Below are 15,816 nucleotides of genomic sequence, written 5' to 3' on the forward strand. Positions count from 1 at the left end.
CTTCAGCCATGCTAGTTAAGCATTGAAAATTAGTGTTGGACCTAAAATCAAGTTTTTAAGTTCCAAGAAGAAATCACACAATAGGCAAGTGAAAGTCATAATTAAAATTGAACCTAGTCTCTCTCCTTTCACCTTCTCGGGTCCTCCACATTAATACTGCACTCCCTTAGGCTAAGTTGAATATGCATCATTTCTCTGGTGAAAGTTATTGTGATCTAACAGAAAAACTATTTTTGATTCAGAAGAAAATTAATTTTGATCTAGCAGCGCAAATCCAAGCAAAGAAGTTCCTAAACCATCTTAGACAAATCAAAATCTATCCTCATGAGAAAAAAGAACTACAGAAAAGAGTTCACAAAATTATCTGAGTTATAAATAACTCATCCCAGCATCTCACCTATTCTTCCTAATACCTAAAGACTGAAGTATAATTTCTGCTGTTTTATCTTCAGTGGAAATAGAAACCAGTTAGTCACTGGCTTTACGATAAACATTATTCATTTTCTCAACTAAAATCTATTGAGCATATAGGCTCTGGTGACGAAGTGTAAATAAGACACACTGTGGGGCGCCTGGGGCGACTTTCGCTTAGGTCATGATCTCGCAGTTCGTGGGTTCGAGCCCCGCGTCGGGCTCTGTGCTGACTGCCAGCTCAGAGCCTGGAGCCTGTTTCAGTCTGTGACTCCCTCTCTCTCTGACCCTCCCCTGCTCACGCTGTCTCTCTCTCTCTCTCTCTCTCTCCTAGAAATAAATAAAAAACATTAAAAAAAATTAAAAAAAAAAAATAAGACACACTGTTTAACATCAAGGAACATACAGTCTAGTTTACAGAAGAATATATAGGTATATATACACATGTATATATATTAATATATGTGTTTACATGTATGTGAATATATAGAATATACATATACTAATATAATTCATGTAAGTATATAATATATAGTTAATATGCATATTATATACTCATAATTAATACAATATAATTCATACTGTATATATGCAAATATTAGAGTGTGAAACAGACACAAATATAGACACAGTCCAGCAGGATTTGGGGAAGGCTCCACAAAAGGCGTTACTCTTTTAACGTAAAGAAAGAAGGGAAGGCATCTAATGAAGGGAAAATAGCACCTACAGATGAAGGGAGGAGTTAAACTCCAATACAGATTCAAGGCATAGAGAGACATCAGAGGAAGAAAGTGACTAAAGATAAAACCAAAAAAAGAAATCAGATACAGACTATGAAGGGGTCTTAAACTCCATGCTAAAGAGTGAAGGTATTATTCTCTAAGTAAAGAGTTATTAAAAGCCCTTAAGCAAAATGGTGTCGCCTGGGTGACTGATTGGGTTAAGCATCCAACTCTTCATCTAGGTTCAGGTCATGATCTCATGGTTTCTAGGATTAAGTCCCTCACTGGGCTCTGCTCTGACAGTGCACAGCCTGCTTGGGATTCTTTCTCTTCCCCTCCCCCATGCTCTCTGGATCTCTCTGTCTCTCTCACTCTCTCAAAAATAAATAAATAAATAAATAAATAAATAAATAAATAAATAAATAAACAAATAAACTTAAAAAGAAAATGGCTTTAAGCAAAATGGTGAGATGACCTGATTACTAATGTACAAAAATAACGCTGATAGTATTATAAACATAGATGAGTATGGATGCTAGAATAAGGGAACAACGTTTAGGATGCGATTACAATATAACAGGTAATCTTTGCCCAATAACTTGATTATAGCTATTGTAGTTAAAGTGAAACATAATTACTGCTTAGTGTTTAGGCAAAAATTGATGAAAGCATGAACCAATAGTTTAGGGAACAGGAGAAGATAAAACTGAAAAACACTGAAGCTGAATTCATAAAATTTGATGACTAATAGGATGGAGGAGCTGATGGAAAAGAAGAAGAGCTGAAATAAGCTTTATGCTTAGGTGCTACTATGGTGAAAGCAAAGAAATCAGGAGAGGAAGCACAGAACTGGTGAGTAATGCTGGGGAGAATATAATGACCTTAATTTTTAGATACATTGAACTTGAGTAGCCTTTGGAATACTGAGTAGAAACAATCAGGAAGCAGCTGCAAAGCCAGAGATGGGACTTAGGATGATGCTATAGTCTAGACAGCAGGTACCTAAACTTGTTAGTTAAGTCTCATGGGTAAAGTCTTGAGGGGAAATTGCAGAGTGGGGGCAGTGGAGCAGGCTGATGCATATTGTTTGCTACTCTCATAGAAAAAGACCTAGAAAGGAGTCATGGGAAACACCAACACAAAATATCTCTGGATGTACTAGAACAATGCTATTTCCACGTAATCTTTACTTTTCCTGGGCAAAACAAAACAAAAACCTCCCTTTTGCTTTTCTTCATAGGTCTAGTTGTTTAGTTTCTAGTTGGTGCCATTTTATCTTCTCCATCTTCCTTAAATATTAAACGCAGAATTCCAAATAGTATTCCAGTAAGTGCTCAATATAATTATATTCAGCACGAAGTAATCTATAGCAATAGAGACAATACCAATAATTTAAACCACAGATAATCCTTAAACCCTCATTAAACTGGTAGCGCCAGCTTCTTGGCCAAAAACAAGTAGTAGAATTGCCTGGTGGTCTTTTGCCTCTGTGTGTAACTGACCACCCTCTAATGAAGGTGTTGAAGAGAAGGAAATGGTTGAAAGAAAAGCCGTAAGAGATAAACAATCTCCATTAAGTTAAAAAATTAACTAGACTATAAATGGTTCTTTTGCATACTATTTGTATTTATGAAGTATGGAATTTTTTTTAAATCAACAAATCTATATTGCTCATACTCAACTTGTTTGCTACTTTCCAGAGAAAACTCCCTTTCCTTTTATTGCTACAGGCTCACTGTGATCTACATTACTAACATAATAAACTAGTATTATTTATTGTCCTAGATAGAAATTTCTCCTCTCAGGTGCTAAAAGAAAGGTAAGTCATTTATGAATTAGGACCTAGAATAGTCAAATATATAAAGACAGGGAGTAGAACAGTGGATCTCAGGGCCATAGGGAGGGGCAGACAATGGGGAGTTAGTGTTTAATGAATAGACAGCTTCAGTATGGAATGATGCAAATGTTCTGGAGGTAGATGGTGGTGACGGTTGTATAACAATATGAATGTACTTAATCCCACTGAACTGTGCGCTTGAAAATGGTTAAAATGATCAATTTTATGCCATGCATATTTTACACTAAAACATTTTGATTGCAATTATAAAAAAATTAATATGTTAAAAGATAAACTTAAAAAGCCTCCCAGAAAACAGAAAAAAGAACAAAAAGATATATTAACAAACAAGTAGAGATTAAAGCTTTCTTTTTTAAAATCTGTGTCATTTACAATAGCATCAGAAAACATGAAATATTTAAGGACAGATTAAACAAAATATGCCCACTACCATTACACAACAAATATTGCGGAGAGAAATTTAAAAAACTAGAAGGACTTTAACTTGATTTCAACATTTATGAGAAAGCTGCAATGATGAAGACAGTGTGGTACTGGCATCAAGACAGACAAACTGATCAGTGGTACAGAATAGAGTCCAAATAATAGACTCAGAGACACACATATATATAGCCAATTAATTTTTGACAAAGGTATCAAGGTATTTCAATGGGATAAAAATAGTCTTTTCAAACAAATGGTGCTAGAACAAATGGACATCCATATACAAAAAAGTCAATAAATAATTTGGATTCTAATCTCACATCATATGCAAAAAAAATTAAACCAAAATGAATCATGGGCCTAAATAGAACAGCTATAAACTATAAAACTATAAAATTTCTTTACAATTATGCTTTTTTAATGTTCTATTTATCTCTGAGAGAGAGAAAGAGAGAGAGAGAGAGAAAGAGAGAGAGAGAGAGAGACAGCATGAGCAGGGGAGGGTAGAGAGAGAGGAAGATACAGAATCTGAAACAGTCTCAAGGTTCTGAGCTAGCTGTCAGCACAGAGCCCAATGTGGGGCTCAAACCCATGAACCGTGAAATCATGACCTGAGCAAAAGTCAGATGCTTAACCGACTGAGCCACCCAGGCGCTCCTAAAACTATAAAATTTCTTGAAGCAAACATAAAATAAAATCTTGGCAAGGATTTACAGTAAATGCTTTTTAAAAAAATTTTAACAGTTTATTTATTTTTGAGACAGAGAAAGACAGAGCATGAGCGGGGGAAGGGCAGAGAGAGAGGGAGACACAGAATCTGAAACAGGCTCCAGGCTCTGAGCAGTCAGCACAGAACCCAATGCAGGGCTCGAACCCACCAACCGCGAGATCATGACCTGCACTGAAGTCGGATGCTTAACCAACTAAGCCACCCAGGCACCCCTATAGTAAATGCTTTTGCAAGTATAAAATGGCACGATAACTTTAGAAAATCATTTAGCAATTTCCTATGAAGTTAAACATGCCTAATCACATGACCCAGAAATTCCATACCTAGGTGTTTATCCAGAGGAAATGAAAACCAGAAATGACCTATATGTCCATCAACTAGTGAATGGACCAACACTCATGGCTTTGGAAATCAACTCAGCAATGAAAGGAACAAACTATTGACATACATAGCATAAAAGAAACTCCAAAGCATTATATTAAGTGAAAGAAGAAAGACACAAAAGCCTACTTAATATATGATTCTGTTTATGTGACATTTTAAAATGGGCAAAACTCCCAGAGGGTAGGGAAGGGAAGGAGGGTGACTGCAGAGAGGATGAGGAAATTTCTTGTGTTGTTCCGGTTTTTTTTTTTTAAGTTTTTTTTATTATGAGAGAGGGGTGGGGGAGGGGCAGAGAGGAGGAGAGAGCAAGGATCCCAAGCAGGCTCCACACCATCAGCACAGAGCCCAGTGCAGGGCTTAAACCGTGAACAGTGAGATCATGACCTGAGCCGAAGTCAGAGATGAGGAAACTTTCTGGAGCAATAGTGGTGAAGGCTACAGAATGATATACATTGTCAAAACTCATTGAACTGTATGATTAAAATGAGTGAAATTTATTGGGTAAAAATTTTATCTCAATAAAGATGGTTTTTTAAAAAAGAGAGACAAAGATATAATACAGAAGATAAAGCTAAAAAAGTTAGAAGATCAATTTGGAAGACCTATGAATCAGTAACAAGAGATCTACAAAGAGAGAACAGAAAAAAACACTAAGTTTCCCATTAATCTAATTTGCCCTCTAGAAAGGTGAACTTGCAGTACAGTACTTCATGCTCCATGACAGAGCATTATTTAAGAGTTTACATTTTAACTCAACCTTATAAATGTGTACAGATTGCTTGAATGTCAAGAAATGTTTTAAGACTATTAAAAAGTTTTCCTTTCCTAAATCACCCCTTATCTCTATGAAATTGATAGTTCTATAAATACAATCTAAGTCTACCTTAAGTTGTAATTTAGATCTTAAAATTTGGTTTGGTTGCTATTTTCAGATGACTATGTAATGTGCAATTTTTTTTTTTAGTTCTATTTTTCTCCTGTTTTTTCCCCCACAATTGAATTTATTTAACCTAAAAAACAAAAAACAAAAAAATACACAGTTCACTCTTCTCCCACCCCTCATTCCCCACCTCTGGCAGCTACCTATCTGTTTCTGGTATCTATGAGCTTGGGGTTTGTTTTGTTTTTTAGATTCACATATAAGTGAAATCATATGGTATCTGTCTCTCTCTGACTCATTTCACTTAGCATAATACCTTAAGGTCCATCCATGTTCTTCAAATGGCAAGAGCTCACTCTTTTTTGTGACTGAGCAATATTCCATTATATGTGCATATACAACACACATATATATACATATACACACCACATCTTCTTTATCCACTCATCTATTCTACCTAGCCCTTGGTTTATTTCCATATCTTGGCTATTGTAAATAATGCTGCAGTAAACATAGGGCTGTGTATATCTAAGTAGTGTATTTGTTTTCTTTGGTAAATATCCTATAGTGGAAGTACTGGATCATATGGTATTTATTTTTAATTTTTTGAGGAAGCTCCATACTGTTTTCCACAATGGTTGTACCAATTTGCATTCCCACAACAGTGCATGAGGGCCTTTTTCTTCACATCTTGCCAACATTTATTTCTTGTCTTTTTGATACTAGCCATTCTGACTGGTTAGAGGTGATACCTCATTGTGGTTTTGACTTGCATCTCCCTGATGGTTAATGATGCTGTGCATCTTTTCATGTGCCTGTTGGTCTTTTGTAAGTCTTCTTTAGAAAAATGCCTATTCGGATCTTCTGCCCATTTTAAATTCAGATTGTTTTTTGCTATTGAGTTGTAGCAGTTTGTTTCCATATTTTGGATATTAGTCCCTTATCAGATACACGATTTGCAAATATTTTCTCCCCTCTGGTAGATTGTCTTTTCATTTTCTTGATGGTATCCTTTGCTACAAAGAGTTTTATTGTTTGATGTAGTTCGCACTTGTTTACTTTGCTTCTGTTTCTTTTGCTTTTTGTGTCAGATTAAAAAAAATCATCGCTAATACCTATGTCAAGGAGCTTACTGCCTATGTTTCTTCTAGGAGTTTTATGGTTTCAGGTCTTACATGCAAGTCTTTAATCCATTTTGAGTTAAGTTTTATTTATGGTGTAAAATAGTAGTCTGGTTTCATTCTTTTACATGTGGCTGTCCAGTTTTCCTAACACCATTTACTGAAGAGACTGTCCTGTCATTGTATATTCTTATCTCCTTTTCATAAATTTACTGACATATATGTGTGGGTTTAATTCTGAGGCCTCTCTTCTGTTCTCTTTATCTGTCTGTTTTTATGCCAATACCATACTGTTTTAATTACTATTATTTTGTAATATAATTTTAAAATCAGGGATTAGAGACTCACAACAAAACATATTATGATTAAAATGTCCAAAGCTAAGAATAAGGAGAGAATATTAAAAGCAGCAAGAGAAAAACAACTTCTAACACACATGGGAACCTCCATAAAATCAATCAGCAGATTTTTCAGCAAAAACTTTGCAGACCAGAAAGGAAGGGCGCAATATATTTAAAGTGCTAAAAGAAGAAAATTTCAGTCAAGAATATAAATCATCACTGGAAAGGTAAATATATACTAAAGGCAGTGAATTGATCACTTGTAAAGCTAGTATGAAGATTAAAAGACAAAATTATAAAAATGACTATGATTATAATAATTGTTTTGGAATATACAATAGAAAAAGATGTAGAATGTGACATCAACACATAAAATCTGGGGGGAAGGGAGAGAGTAAAAGTGTTGAGTTTTAGAATGCAATCAAACTTAAATTGTTATCAACTTAAAAAAGACTGTTATAGATATAAGTTGTTATAGGTAAGCCTCATGGTAAACACGAAGTAAAAATGTGTAGTAAATACATAAACAATAAAGAGAAAGGACATATAAGCACACCAATAAAAAAAGTCACCAACCCCCAACCCCCAAAAAAGAGAGCAAGGGAAAACGAAACAAACAGAAAGGAACTACAAAACAGCCAGAAAGCAATTAACAGAATGGCAATAGGCACATAGCTACTAGTAATTACTTTAAATCTAAGTGGACTAAATTCTCCAATTGAAAGACAGAGTAGTTGAATGGATAAAAAGGCAAGTTCCATCTATATACTCCCTACAAGAGACTCACTTTAGATATAAGAACATATACAAAGACTGAAAGTGAAGGGCTGGAAAAAAAATTCTAAGTAAATAGAAACCAAAAGAAATCTGGAGTAACTATGCTTACATCAGACAAAGAAGGGTACATAATGATAAAGGGGTCAACCCAACAAGAAGATACAACAATTGTAAGTATTTATGAACCCAACATAGGGACCTAGATATAATAAAGCAAATATTAACATATGGAAACAAACAAACAACAGACCTAAACAGAGAAATAGCTACACAATAATAGTAAGAAACTCTGGTACCCCACTCACATCGATGGATAGATCCCCCAGATAGAATCAATAAAGAGTCATCAGTCTCAAATGACATGTTAGATGAAATGGATGTGGATATTTATAGAACATTCCATTCCAAACCAACAGAATACACATTCTTCTCAGGTGTACAAAGATTTTCCAAGATGGATCATATGTTAGTCCACAAAACAAGTCTTCATAAATTTAAGAGAATTGTAATTATATCAAGCACCTTTTCCGAACCAGTGGTATGAACAAGAAATTAATTATACAAAGAAAACAAAAAAATTCACAAATATGTGAAGATTAAACATGCTACTGAATAACCAATGAATTAAAGATGAAATTTTAAAAATAAATAAAAAAATACCTTGAGATAGATGAAAACAGAAATATAACAAAACTTACAGGATGCAGCAAAGCATTTCTAAAAAGAACGTTAATGGTGATGAATGCCCACCTCAAGAAAAAAGAGAGGCACCTGTGTGGCTCAGTCAGTTAAGCATCGGACTTCAGCTCAGGTCATGATCTCATGGTTTGTGAGTTCGAGCCCCATGTCAGGCTCTGCGCTAACAGCTCGGAGCCTAGAGCCTGCTTCAGATTCTGTGTCTCCCTCTCTCTCTGCCCCTTCCCCACTTGTTCACGCGCGCCCTCTCTCTCTGCCCCTTCCCCACTCGTTCACGTGCGTGCGTGCTCTCTCTCTCTCTCTCAAAAAATAAGGAAACATGTTTTAAAAATTTAAAAATTAGTAAAAAAAAAAAAAAAAACAGAAAGGAAAGCCTTAACCCATCTTTCAATCTTTACACCTCAATGAACTAGAAAAAGAAAAACAAATGAAGGTCAAGTTAGCAGGAGAAAATAACAAAGATTATAGCAGAAATAAGTGAAATAGAGACTAAAAAGACAGTAGAAAAGATCAGTGAAATGAAGAACTAGTTATTTTAAGAGATAAACAAAATTGACAGACCTCTAGTTAGACTCACCCCAATAAAGACTCAAATAGAATCAGAAATGAGAGATGTTATAACTAACACCACAGAACAACAAAGGATCATAAGAGTCTACTATGAACAATTACATACCTACAAATTGGACCACCTAGAAGAAATAGATAAATTCCTAAAAACATCCAACTTACCGAGACTAAATCATGATGAAACAGAAAACCTGAACAGGAGGCACCTTGTGGCTCAGTTGGTTAAGTGCCCAACTTCAGCTCAGGTCATGATCTCCCGGTCCATGAGTTAGAGCCTTGTGCTGACCACTCAGAGCACTCAGAGCCTGGAGCCTGCCTTAGATTCTGGGTCTCCCTCTCTCTCTTCCCCTCTCTGCGCACACTCTGTGTGTCTGTGTCTCTCTCTCTCTCTCACAAATAAACATTTAAAAAAAATGAAGTATGCAATTCAGGAGACATACAGATGGCCAACAGACACATGAAAAGATGCTTAACATCACCCATCATCAGGGAAATGCAAGTCAAAACCACAATGAGATATTATCTCACACTAGTCAGAATGGTTAGTATCAAAAAGAAATAACAAGCATTGGCAAGGATGTCTCTACAAAGGGAACCCTCGTGCATATCATACCATATGACCCAATAATTTCACTACTGGGTATTTGCCCAAAGAAAACAATAAATGTTACCTGGAAAAGATATATGCACCCCTATGTTTACTGCAGCATTATTTACAATAGCCAAGATATGGTAGCAGCCCAAGTGCCCATTAATAGATGAACGGATAAAGAAGATGATACACATACACACACACACACACACACACACACACACACACACACACGAGAATATTACTCAGCCCTAAAAAGGAATAAATAAGATCTCACCATTTGCAACAACACAGATGGACCTAGAGGTTATGCTAAGTGAAATAAGTCAGATGGAGAAAGACAAGCACCATATGATTTCACTTATATGTGGAATCTAGAAAACAGAACAAATGAACAAACCAACAAAAGCAAAAATAGACCCAGGGGCACCTATGTGGCTCAGTCAGCTGGGCATCTGACCTCAGCTCACGTCATGATCTCTTGGTTTGTGGGTTTGAGCCCCACGTCAGGCCCTGTGCTGGCAGCTTAGAGGTTTGGAGCCTGCTTCGGGTTCTGTGTCTCCCTTTCTCTCTGCCCCTTTACCCACTCATTCTCTCTCATTCTCTCTCCCTCTCTCTCTCTTTCTCCCTCTCTCTCAAAAATGTATAAACATGAAAACATTTTTTAAAAAGAAACAGACCCATAAATACAGAGAACAAACTAATGGTTGCCACAGGGGAGAGAAAGGGGGAACGGGCAAAATGAATGAAAGAGAGTAGAAAGTACCATCTTCTAGTTATGGAATGAATAAGTCACATGGATGAAAAGTCCAGCACAGGGAACGTAGACAATGGTACTGTAACAGTGTTGTATGGTGACCGATGGTAGCTATACTTGTGGTGGGCATAGCATAGCATATAGAGAAGTTGAATAACTATGTGGTTCACCTGAAACTAATGTACATTGTGTGTCAACTATACTTCAACAAAAAAGTGTACAATTCAGTGCCAGCCATTGTTCACCTCTGTACAAGTTCCGAATAAGGTATGAAAGAAAAGACAACATGATTCAGTAGAACAAGATTTTAGAGCTAGTTCTGCCATGCTTCAGCAAAGTGACGTTCAGGAACCTTTAGGCCTTGATATCTCTGCTGTAAATCAGGGAGTTAAACTAGATGACTCCGATCTACCTTCAAGATTTTTTTTTTTTTACTGTTGTTTACTTTTCACCTTAATTTCTCCTTCGAGCCAACACCAAATATTGGGATGACAAGCTCAGAAAGATCTATTTTACAGAAGGACATTTGCAACAATGCTCTAAACTAAAGCTGGTGCCAGTGGACTTATGACAGCATTTGGAAGACTTTATAAATGTAACAAGATCTTTTAGAGCCTTTTTTGAAAGAAGACAGTTTCCTTTTACACATTTCAAAGTAAAAAAATAAAGAGACAGATGATAGTCACACAGTGTGTTTAACTTAGATGAGCTTCTGTTCTCAAACTGTACCTTTCTCATTTCTAGAAGCAAATATGAAACTATGTAGACAGCTGAATAGACTTGGAAATATATCCAAGCAAACCATAGTAGAGTCAGTGACTCAGCCAAATTTCTTAATCAAAAATACTGCCTCCAGAATTTTTATTGAAGTAAAAAATGGAGAGTTACCATAAAGGCCTAGTTGATGTACAATATTTCATTCCTGCAGATTTTAATAGTATATTATTTCATTTATCTCTTCATTTCAAATAGAGTTTGGGTTACATTTTTATTTTTTTTTCAAAGTTACACTTTTATTTTTTTAGAAATTACACTTTTAAATGAATTTTCACATATTCCTAAAAAGCTAACAGGGGATCTCTTAGTAAGTAATTACATGTTGTTATGAGTTGAATTGTATCTTCCCCCGCAAAATATTTTGAAGTTATAACCCTCAGTACTTCAGAATGACCTTATTTGGAAATAGGGTCACTGCAGATGTATTTGGTTAAGGTGAGGTCCTACTGGAGCAGGGTGGGCTCTTAATCCAATCTGACCAGTGTCCTTCTAAGAAGTGGAGAAGAGAAAAACACAGAGAGAAGATGGCCATGTGAAGACAGAGGCAGAAATTACAGTGGTGCTACCAGAAGCCAAGGAACACATGCAGTTTCCAAAAGCTGAAGAGGGAGGAGCGGATCCAAGAAGATTCAGAGGGAGCACAGCTCTGTCAACATCTTGATTTCCTACATTTAGTTCCCAAAGGTGTGACAGAATAAATTTCTACTCTCTTAAACCATCTAGTTTGTGTTACTTTGCTATGGTAGCCGTAGGAAATGAATCTAAATATACAATGAAATCTTACACACGTGCTCACACACACACAAAGAGAACCCTCATTTGAACCAAATTACTGGATTTCTAAAAATCTAATATAATGATGGAACTTGGGGATGTGAACTTGCGTTATTAATTACAGTAATGTCTGATGTCCTATAACATTTACACAATCACTTTAAGGTACTGCATTTCCAAATATTTTGTACTGTAAGGGTGCTAAGTGAAAAGAAAAAGTGAAGTATCTCTGAGAGAGGCAAGACAGCCTACTCAGATGAAAAACTCAAAGTAAAACAGCTACCAGAAAACTATTTCTTTTTTTCTTTCTTTTTTAAAGAGAACTATTTCTAAATGGGCAGCTGAGGTACAGCATTTGTCATTACTAAGCCATATGAGTCTCAAAATAAGAATTTGACAGCAATAATTTCATAATTTTATGATGAGACTTAGATGGAAAATTTTCACAAGACAACTCTAGATATGAAAACAATGAGCAAGGATGTGATAAACAATTTTTTCATGTCTACTGATACTAGATTTTCTATCTGAATGTGATTTAATTTTTTTGGAGAAAATTGAAAACTTAATATTAAATGATATTCTAGGGACTGATAAAGAGATAGAAGACTCAGTATCATAAAGGAGGTAATTAGTCCCAAATTGACTAGTATGCTCAAGGGAGTTCAGATAAATTCCCAGGACTTCCACATGAAACACTGCAAAGATGTTTATAAAATTTACACATAATGGATACTTGAGAATAGCAAAGACTCCCTCAACTTCCTTCCCCTATTTGGCTCTGCGAAACCACAACCCCAGTTAAATCCAACTCTGCCTTCTCTAATTTTGCACCATCAGAGCTGAATGTGGCTAGAGAAAAACATACAACTACGCTGACCAGTCTGAATTCACATTCATCATCACTAATCTCACTATGCTGTCAACCACCCTATGTGTCTGACTTTACTGGAAACGTTCTTGAGAACATCTTTAGGGAGTCATGAGCACTGCAGGGTCTTAATTTGCAGATTAAGATTCAAGCATGGCATTCCTGCCTGTTATCTTTACAGGGTCATACTGATTCTTCTAAGCCTTACATACAGTTCATAATTACTTTCCATATTTAGATCAAAATCTCTCCAAAGCAGTAACCCATATGTACTATTGCATTCTCAAGTCTCATCCAAGCTTAGTTATCAACTTTACCTTCAACTCTTTTGCCACTTCCAACAGAGCTCTGCGGTAATATCCCACATGGATGACCACCACCTAGGAAGACAGCATTTAAATGTGCAATACAACTACCAATAATAAAAAATAAAAAATTGGAAGAGAACACACTGTCTTAATTTGAAGCTACAATCCTCTTAAAGAATCTTGTATCGGGGCGCCTGGGTGGCTTAGTCGGTTAAGCGTCCGACTTTCGCTTAGGTCTTGATCTCGCGGTTCGTGGGTTCGAGCCCCGCGTNTTTACCAAAGGTAAGTCCTCAAAAACTGGCTGAAGAAACAAATGACAATCAGGCCCACCAGCCCAGTTCAGATCCACTTAGCTTTTTAGCCTCACAAATGAGTTGCATCAGCAGATTTGTCAATCCAGTTAAGTATGCCAGCAGCATATATTCTAAAACATGTTAAACAGGGGCGCTTGGGTGGTTCAGCTGGTTAAGCGTCTGACTCTTGATCTCAGCTCATGGTTCGTGGGATCAAGCCCCGCATTGGGATCTGCCCTGACAGCAAGGAGCCTGCTTGGAATTCTCTCTGCCCCTCCCCTGCTTGCTCTCTCTCTCTTGCAAAATAAATAAATAAACATTTAAAAAGTAAATAATACAACATGTTAAACATTTTGGTAATCACTGTTTTGAATATAGCCGTCACTAGGAGATAGTGAAGGTAGGAGTAAAAAGTATAGTTTCTAAAGTCAAATTTATTTAAGGTTATTTACATCCTGACACTACCACTTATTAGGTTTGTGATGTTCAGCAATTATCGTCTCTGTGCCTCATTCCCCATCTGTCAAATGGGGATAATAATTGTGGTCAAATTCGTAGGGTGGTTTCAAGGAAAAGTTGGACATTGAGAGTACCTGGCACACAAAAGTGCAATATACAGGTTAGGTTTTTTTCATTAACATTCTTGAGGATTTTCATGCAGAGAAATAAGAATTTCAGATAGTACAAATCCTGCGAAATTCTAGGAAGTTACTGCTACACTTAGGTGGATGGGAGGATGGATGGATGGACAGATGGGAAGGAAGGAAGCTAAGATTGCTCTGTTTTTATCTTATTTTTGCTTCTCTTCCCCTATATTCATCAGTTGTGTTTCTTAAATTCCACATATGAGTGAAATCATATGGTATTTCTTTCTCTGACTGATTTATTTCACTTAGTGTAATACAGTCTAGTTCCATCCACACTATTGCAAATAGCAAGACTTCATTCTTCTTCATCACCAAGTCATATTCCATTGTGTGTGTGTGTATATATATATACACTACATCTTCTTTATCCATTCATTAGTCAATGGACATTTGGACTCTTTCCATAATTTGGCTATTATTGACAATGCTACTATAAACATTGGGGTACATGTGCCCTTTTGAATCAGCATTTTTGTATCCTTTGGATAAATACCTAGTACTGCAGTTGCTGGATTGTAGGGTAGCTCTATTTTTAATTTTTTGAGAAACCTCTGTGCTGTTCTCCAGGGTGGCTCTACCAGTGTGCATTCCCACTAACAATGCAAAAGTATTCCCCATTTCTCTGCATCCTCACCAACATCTGCTGTTTCCTGAGTTGTTAATTTTAGCCATTCTGACAGGTGTGAGGCGATATCTCATGGTGGTTTTGATTTGCATTTCCCTGATGATGAGTAATGTTGAGCATCTTTTCATGTGTCTGTTAGCCGTCTGGATACCTTCTTTGGAAAAGCGTCTGTTCATGTCCTCTGCCCATTTCTTCACTAGATTATTTGTTTTTTGGATGTTGAGTTTGATAATTTCCTTACAGATTTTGGATACTAACCTTTATCAGATTTGTCAGTTGCAAATATCTTCTCCCATCCTGTTGGTTGCCTTTTAGTTTTGTTAATTACTTCCTTCACTGTGCAGAAGATTTTTATCTTGATGAGGTCCCAATAGTTCATTTGTGCTTTTATTTCCCTTGCTTCTGGAGACATGTCTAGTAAGAAATTGCTGCAGCCAAGGTCAAAAAGGTTGCTGACTGTTTACTCTCTAGGATTTTGATGGTTTCCTATATTACATTTAGCTCTTTCATCTATTTTGAATTTATTTTTGTGCATGGTGTAAGAAAGTAGTCCAGTTTCATTCTGCACATTGCTGTCCAGTTTTCCCAGCACCATTTACTGAAAAGACTGCCTTTTTTTCATTGGATATTCTTTCCTGCTTTATTGAATATTAGTTGGCCATACACTTGTGGGTCCATTTCTCAGTTCTGTATACTATTCCATTAATCTATGTGTCTGTGTTTGCACTAGTACTACACTGTCTTGATGATTACAGCTTTATAATATAGGCTAAACTCTGGGATTGTGATATCTCCTACTTCCGTTTCTTTTTCAACATTACTTTGGCTATTTGGTTCCATACAAATTTTAAAATTGTTTGTTCTAACTCTGTGAAGAATACTGGTGTTATTTTGATAGGGATTGCATTGAATGCATAGATGCAAAAATTCTCAACAAGATATAGCATAATAATCGAATCCAACAATACGTTAAAAGAATTATTCTCCATGATTAAGTGGGATTTACTTTTGGGCTGCAGGGGTGGGTCAATATCCACAAATCAATCAATGTGATGCATCACATTAATAAAAGAAAGGTTAAGAAACACATGATCCTTGGGGCGACTGGGTGGCTTAGTCGGTTAAGTGTCCGACTTTCGCTTAGGTCATGATCTCGCTGTTCGTGGGTTCGAGCCCCGCGTCGGGCTCGGTGCTGACTGCCAGCTCAGAGCCTGGAGCCTGTTTCGGAGTCTGTGACTCCCTCTCTCTCTGACCCTCCC

The sequence above is a fragment of the Crocuta crocuta genome, unplaced genomic scaffold, assembly GCF_008692635.1.
Source record: "Crocuta crocuta isolate KB4526 unplaced genomic scaffold, BGI_CrCroc_1.0 scaffold830, whole genome shotgun sequence".
NCBI lineage: Eukaryota > Metazoa > Chordata > Mammalia > Carnivora > Hyaenidae > Crocuta > Crocuta crocuta.